Here is a 6,853-nt window from a genome sequence, read left to right as displayed (position 1 = left end):
ATTTTTTTTTTTTTTTAAAGACCTCACTTATCTCACCCTGATATTGTTAATTCTTCTATAAATGAGGATTTGGGGTGAAATAGAATGATGTCAGCCCTAAAAAGCGGGTTAAAGGTGAATTTAGGTGGGTTTACCCTCCACTACCTCCCTGTTTCTATCTATCTATCTATCTATCTATCTATCTATCTATCTGTCTATCTATCTATCTGTCTATCTATAAATAAAGAGTTGATGTGGTTTTCCTCACACGCCACATTCAGTTCTCTAGTCTACTTTTCTCCCTTTTGCTTTTCCTCTGCTTGTTCCTATGCAACCCGCTCCCGGTCTGCCGTGCCGTGCCGAGCCGAGCCGTGCCGAGCCGTGCCACCGCTTTCCATTAATTAACCCGGGCCTGTTTATATAAGAGGAACCACAATTGGGTTCTGTGGGGGAAAAAGACACGCGGGTTATAGAAGATATGAATCTATATTTTGGTCTGTTTATCTCCTATAATATCCCTATAATATTCCTATAGGGACTTGCAATGTATTTATGATATAGCCTATAATACTTTGATATTTGTTTTTATTTGCTATGGTATCCCTATAATATTCCTGTCGTATTCCTATAACACTGCTGTAATTTTCCTATAATATTCCTATAATATTCCTCTACGGACTTAGAGTGTGTCCACAGTACTCAGCAGCGAGTTTATAGTGACCTTATAGTACATTATGGTATTTTTATCTCTTATGGTATCACTATAATAATCCTATAGTATCCCATTACATTCCTATAATATTCCTATAGGGGCTTAACGTGTGTTTGTGTAACTTAATAGTGAGTTTATTGTGGGACGACAGGATACCAGGCTATAGGAATATTATAGCGACCTTACAGTACTTTATGATATTTTTTTAAATCTCCTATGATACTGTATCACCATAATATTCCTATAGTATTGCTTTCATATGTAGGGATTTGTAGTGAGTTTATAGTGACTGTATTGTACTTTATGGCATTTTTGTCTCCTGAGGTATTGCTGTAATATTCGTGTACTATTTCTATAACATTTCTATATTATCATGGGGACTTACAGCGTGTGTGTGTGTGTGTGTGTGTGGTACTCAGTAGTGTGTTTATAGTGACTGTATTGTACTTTGTGGTATTTTTTTAATCTCCTATAGTATCTCTATATTCCTATAATATTCCAATAAGGACTTGTGTGTCTGCGGCAGTCAGTAGTGAGTTCATAGTGACCTTATATGTACATACGGTACAATTATTTTTTTTATCTCACAAATATATAACTATGTATGGTATATGGGGTATATTGGGACGTATAGTGTGTGTGTGTGCGTTGACGTTTATCATTTTATTCTCATTAAGAATGAATTATTGTGTGGTTGGTTTGTTGGATATGGATATTGTCTGATAATAGTGTCATATCAGATTTTAGTCCATAATTTTTGTCACATACAGGAAATATTAAGGCAGAAATATTGAAATTGTTGTTGATTTATGTAGTATAGCCTACATAAGGTATATTCATGTAGTGTGTGCAGTCCTGTGAGAGAGGAAAGGATAAAAAGAAAGAGGGAGAGGAGAGAGAGAAGAGAGTTTGGGATCATTTATTTGATCTCTCTTTAGTGTCTATCAGGCCTGAGCCGGTCTCAGTCCTCAGTCAAGTCTCTTAGACCTGCAGCTCTGTTAATCTGAGCTGCCTGACGACCTTTGACCCCCCCCTCTCTATAAATCACATATGTTGTTTGGACACATGACACACACACACACACACACACACACCCACACACACACACACACACACACACACAGGCCAAACTACCACAGATTACTTCCTGGTTTACAGTGTGGAGCCTCGTTCTGTTTAGATTAGGTAGAGCATGGCTGGGTAAAAGCCTAATTTATTACTTTACAGTCAATTAATCGCACAATTAACCAGAAACCGAACAAACTGAACATGATGCATCTGTCTGCTGAACAGTCCTCACCAGTGATGTGGTGGTAAAGACGAAGCTGGGGAGACTCTGATCTCCTTGTAAGCAAACAAACACTAATATGAACAAAAATCAATAATATTTCCAGAAAAGAATCCTTTTTTTGCTCTGTTTTTACCTTCAAACGTCCTGTTCAAGTATACCTGACATCAGTTTGATGCTTTTTACTGTGATACATACTCTGAAGTCACGTCAAAAAGATTTATGTCAATCTAAAAGAGATGGATAAACTATTTCTGCCAATAAAGGTGTGTTTACCCTCCGCTTCATCCCTGCTCCTAACACGGGGAAGTCTGTACAGATAAAGTCGTTAAATATAGAATAAAATCCACTTTAAGCTGCCAGGTGTTGCCTAGAGGTTAGAGCGGCTGTATTTCAACACAGACGACCCGGGTTCAAACCCTGACAAACAGCAACCAGCTCCAGGGCTGCTGACCCTGACCTCTGACCACTGACCTCTGACCCCTGACCCCTCCTCTGGGGAGAAGGAAAAATAGAGAATTTTCCTGTTGGGATCAGTATTATCGCATTTATACATTATTTAGTGTCAGAAATGTCGTCTAATATGCAGCCGATCCCGGTCTACCTCAGTCTATATACTGTATATCTACACAGACTCTCCGGGGCTGATGGGTAACTAGGTGGGTAGGAGGGTAGGAGGGTAGGTAAGTAGGAGGGTAGGTAGGTAGGTAGGTAAGTAGGAGGGTAGGTAGGTAGGTAGGTAAGTAGGAGGGTAGGTAGGTAGGTGCCAAGGTGGATAGGAAGTAAGTAGGTATGTGGTAAGTAGGTGGGTAAGTCGGAAAGAAGGTGATTAAGTATGTAGGGAAGTTGGTAAGTAGAAAGGTAGCTAGGTAGGTAGGAGGTAGGAGGGAAGGTGGGTAGGAAGGTCAGTAGGAGGTAGGAGGGAAGGTGGGAAGGGAAGTATGAAGGTTTGTAGGGGTAGGAAGGTGCATAAAGGGTGGGTAGGAAGTAGGTAGGAGGGTAGGTAGGTAGGTAGGTAGGTAGGTAGGAGGGTAGGTAGGTAGGAATTAAGGTAGGTAGGATGGTCAGTAGGGGGTAGGAAGGTAGACAGGTGGATAGGTAGGAAGATGAGAAGAAGGTAGGACAGTGGTAAGGTGGGTACAGAGGTCAGTAGGAGGCTAGGTGGGTGAGTTGGTGGGCAGGTAGGAAGGTACAAAGGTAGGTGTCTAGGAAGGTAGGGAAGTAGGTAAGAAAGAAGGTAGTAAGGTGGGTAGGAAAGTTGGTAGGGGGTAGATAGGTAGGTAGATAGGTGGCAAGGTAGGTAGAAGGTCAGTATGGGGGGGCAAGTACAAAAATGGTAAGGTAGGTAGGTAAGAAGGTGGGTAGGTACTGAGAGAGGTAGGTAGGTAGGTAGGTAGGCAGGAAGGTAGGAAGCTAGGAAGAAGGTGAGTAGGTAGGAAAGTAGGGAAAAAGGTTAGAAGTCAGGTAGGTAGGTGGGTAGGTAGGTAGGAAGGCAGGAAGGAAGGCAGGTAGGAAGGCAGGTAGAAAGGTAGGAAGGCAGGAAGGAAGGCAGGTAGGAAGGCAGGTAGGAAGGTAGGTAGGAAGGCAGGTAGGAAGGTAGGTAGAAAGGTAGGTAGGAAAGCAGGAAGGAAGGCAGGTAGGAAGGCAGGTAGGAAGGCAGGTAGGAAGGTAGGTAGGAAAGCAGGAAGGAAGGCAGGTAGGAAGGCAGGTAGGAAGGCAGGTAGAAAGGTAGGTGGGTAGGTAGGTAGGAAGGCAGGTAGGAAGGTAGGTGGGTAGGTAGGTAGGAAGGCAGGTAGGAAGGTAGGTGGGTAGGTAGGTAGGAAGGCAGGTAGGAAGGTAGGTGGGTAGGTAGGTAGGAAGGCAGGTAGGAAGGTAGGTGGGTAGGTAGGTAGGAAGGCAGGTAGGAAGGTAGGTGGGTAGGTAGGTAGGAAGGCAGGTAGGAAGGTAGGTGGGTAGGTGGCAAGGTAGGTAGAAGGGCAGGTTGGAAGGTTGGTTGGAAGGTAGGTGGGTAGGTAGGTAGGAAGGTAGGTAGGAAAGCAGGTAGGTAGGTAGGTAGGAAGGCAGGTAGGAAGGTAGGTAGAAAGGTAGGTGGATAGGTAGGTAGGAAGGCAGGTAGGAAGGTAGGTAGGAAGGCAGGTAGGAAGGTAGGTGGGTAGGTGGCAAGGTAGGTAGAAGGGCAGGTTGGAAGGTTGGTTGGAAGCAATAGAAGAAGAGAATGAAAGAGACGATGCTTCAGATCCAACATTGTTTCCACATCACTGTTTCCTCCTCCTGTCTCGTGTGTTTGAGCCAAATGTCCAGTGAAGCAGACCGGCCGGCTGAAGTCAGCCGGTCGGTCGAGGTTTCAAGCGGTCAGTTGAGGTTTAAGTCGAGGTTTAAAGAGGTCAGTTGAGGTTTAAAACGAATCGGTCGAGGTTTAAAACGGTCAGTTGAGGTTTGAAGCGGTCAGTTGAGGTTTAAGTCGAGGTTTAAAGAGGTCAGTTGAGGTTTAAAACGAATCGGTCGAGGTTTAAAACGGTCAGTTGAGGTTTGAAGCGGTCAGTTGAGGTTTAAGTCGAGGTTTAAAGAGGTCCAGTGGAGGTTTAAACGGTCCAGTCGAGATTTAAAGCGGTCGGTCGAGGTTTAAGTCGAGGTTTAAAGCGGTCAGTCAAGGTTTAAGTCGAGGTTTAAAGAGGTCAGTTGAGGTTTAAGTCGAGGTTTAAAGAGGTCAGTTGAGGTTTAAAACGAATCGGTCGAGGTTTAAAACGGTCAGTTGAGGTTTAAAGCGGTCAGTTGAGGTTTAAAATTAATTGGTTGAGGTTTAAAACGGTCAGTTGAGGTTTAAAGCGGTCAGTTGAGGTTTAAAACGAATCGGTCGAGGTTTAAAACGGTCAGTTTAGGTTTGAAGCGGTCAGTTGAGGTTTAAGTCGAGGTTTAAAGAGGTCCAGTGGAGGTTTAAACGGTCCAGTCGAGATTTAAAGCGGTCGGTCGAGGTTTAAAGCGGTCGGTCAAGGTTTAAGTCGAGGTTTAAAGCGGTCAGTCAAGGTTTAAGTCGAGGTTTAAAGCGGTCAGTTGAGGTTTAAGTCGAGGTTTAAAGAGGTCAGTTGAGGTTTAAAACGAATCGGTCGAGATTTAAAACGGTCAGTTGAGGTTTAAAGCAGTCAGTTGAGGTTTAAAACGCATCGGTCGAGGTTTAAAACGGTCAGTTGAGGTTTGAAGCGGTCAGTTGAGGTTTAAAACGCATCGGTCGAGGTTTAAAACGGTCAGTTGAGGTTTGAAGCGGTCAGTTGAGGTTTAAAATTAATTGGTTGAGGTTAAAAGCGGTCTAGTCGAGGTTTAAAGCGGTCAGTTTATGTTTAAAATGGTCCGGTAGAGGTTTAAAGTGGTCGATGCAGGTTTAAAACGGTCTAGTCAAGGTTTAAAGCGGTCAGTTGAGGTTTAAAGTGGTCTAGTCGAGATGTAAAGCTGACAGTCAAGGTTTAAAGCGGCCCGGTCGAGGTTTAAAGAGGTTTCCAGAGGTCGGTCAAGGTTTAAAGCGGTCGATCAAGGTTTAAGTCAAGGTTTAAAGCAGTCGGTCGAGGTTTCAAGTGGTCAGTCGAGGTTTAAGTCAAGGTTTAAAGCTGTCGGCCGAGGTTTAAGTTGAGGTTTAAAGCGGTCGGTCGAGGTTTAAAGCGGTCAGTCAAGGTTTAAAGCGGTCGGTTGAGGTTTAAATCAAGGTTTAAAGCGGTCAGTCAAGGTTTAAAGCGGTCGGTTGAAGTTTAAATCAAGGTTTAAAGCGGTCGGTTGAAGTTTAAATCGAGGTTTAAAGTGGTCGTTGGAGGTTTAAGTCGAGGTTTAAAGCGGTCGGTCGAGGTTTAAGTCGAGGTTTAAAGTGGTCGTTGGAGGTTTAAAGTGGTCAGTTGAAGTTTAAATTGAGGTTTAAAGCGGTCGGTTGAGGTTTAAAGTGGTCAGTTGAGGTTTAAGTCGAGGTTTAAAGTGGTCGTTGGAGGTTTAAAGAGCTGCTTTATGGCTCCTACACTGCGACAACACTCAGCAAACAGCATGAGGCTGCTGTGTCAACAGGCCTTTACTGCTGCTGCCGCTCCGCTCCAGCTACAGCGCAACAACAGGTGTCCCAGGGCGCCGCCGCCTGCCTCGCATGCATTACATTCGTGTGTGTGTGTGTGTGTGTGTGTGTGTGAGCGAAAGAGAGATGGAGTGTGTGTGTGTGTGTGCCTACGTGAGCCCATGGGTGTATGAACCCTTACTTTGTGTGTGTATGTGTGTCTGCTTGTGTGTAGGTGATATACAGTATGTGCCTGGATGTGTGTGTGTGTGTGTGTGTGTGTGTGAGCGGTTGAAAAGCCCCACACGGCGCTGTGATGTTTGTTCAGTGTTAGAGCAGCAGGCTTGACCTTTCCTCCGCCGCTCCAGCAGAGCCGGGCTCGCTCTGAAAACAAAAGCTCCTGAATCACAGCTCCTCAGACCTCAGAGGAACCTTTAAACCAGAGGCTCCGGTCCGGCGGTCCGAAGTGACTTTAAGTGCTTTTTCATATTATCTGGAACCGCTGTGTAACAGAGGGTGTGTAATGTACCAGAGAGCAGCCCTATAACGGTGATTATCCATGTGAAGAACGTTTCTGGGGCCTTTAAAATCTTAAAGAACAGGATGTTGGCGCGGGACAAAACGCAGTGAGGGATAATTCAAAAGTCTAAACCGACGGAATATGAGTCAGGGAGAGAAAGACAGTTTGATTTGACAGGACGGGGGCGGAGGGGCGGGACTGCTCAAAAATCTGATGGTTTTATTGGTTAGAAATTGATATTTCCGCCTCCTGGTGCAGGGTGATGTCACCATGAAAGATTATCCAGGAAGGAAAAGTATTGGGAGTTTATTTCATGGGGACTTAAAATTA

Source organism: Centroberyx gerrardi, chromosome 22, assembly GCF_048128805.1.
Source record: "Centroberyx gerrardi isolate f3 chromosome 22, fCenGer3.hap1.cur.20231027, whole genome shotgun sequence".
Classification (NCBI taxonomy): domain Eukaryota; kingdom Metazoa; phylum Chordata; class Actinopteri; order Beryciformes; family Berycidae; genus Centroberyx; species Centroberyx gerrardi.
This window is presented reverse-complemented; position numbering follows the sequence as displayed.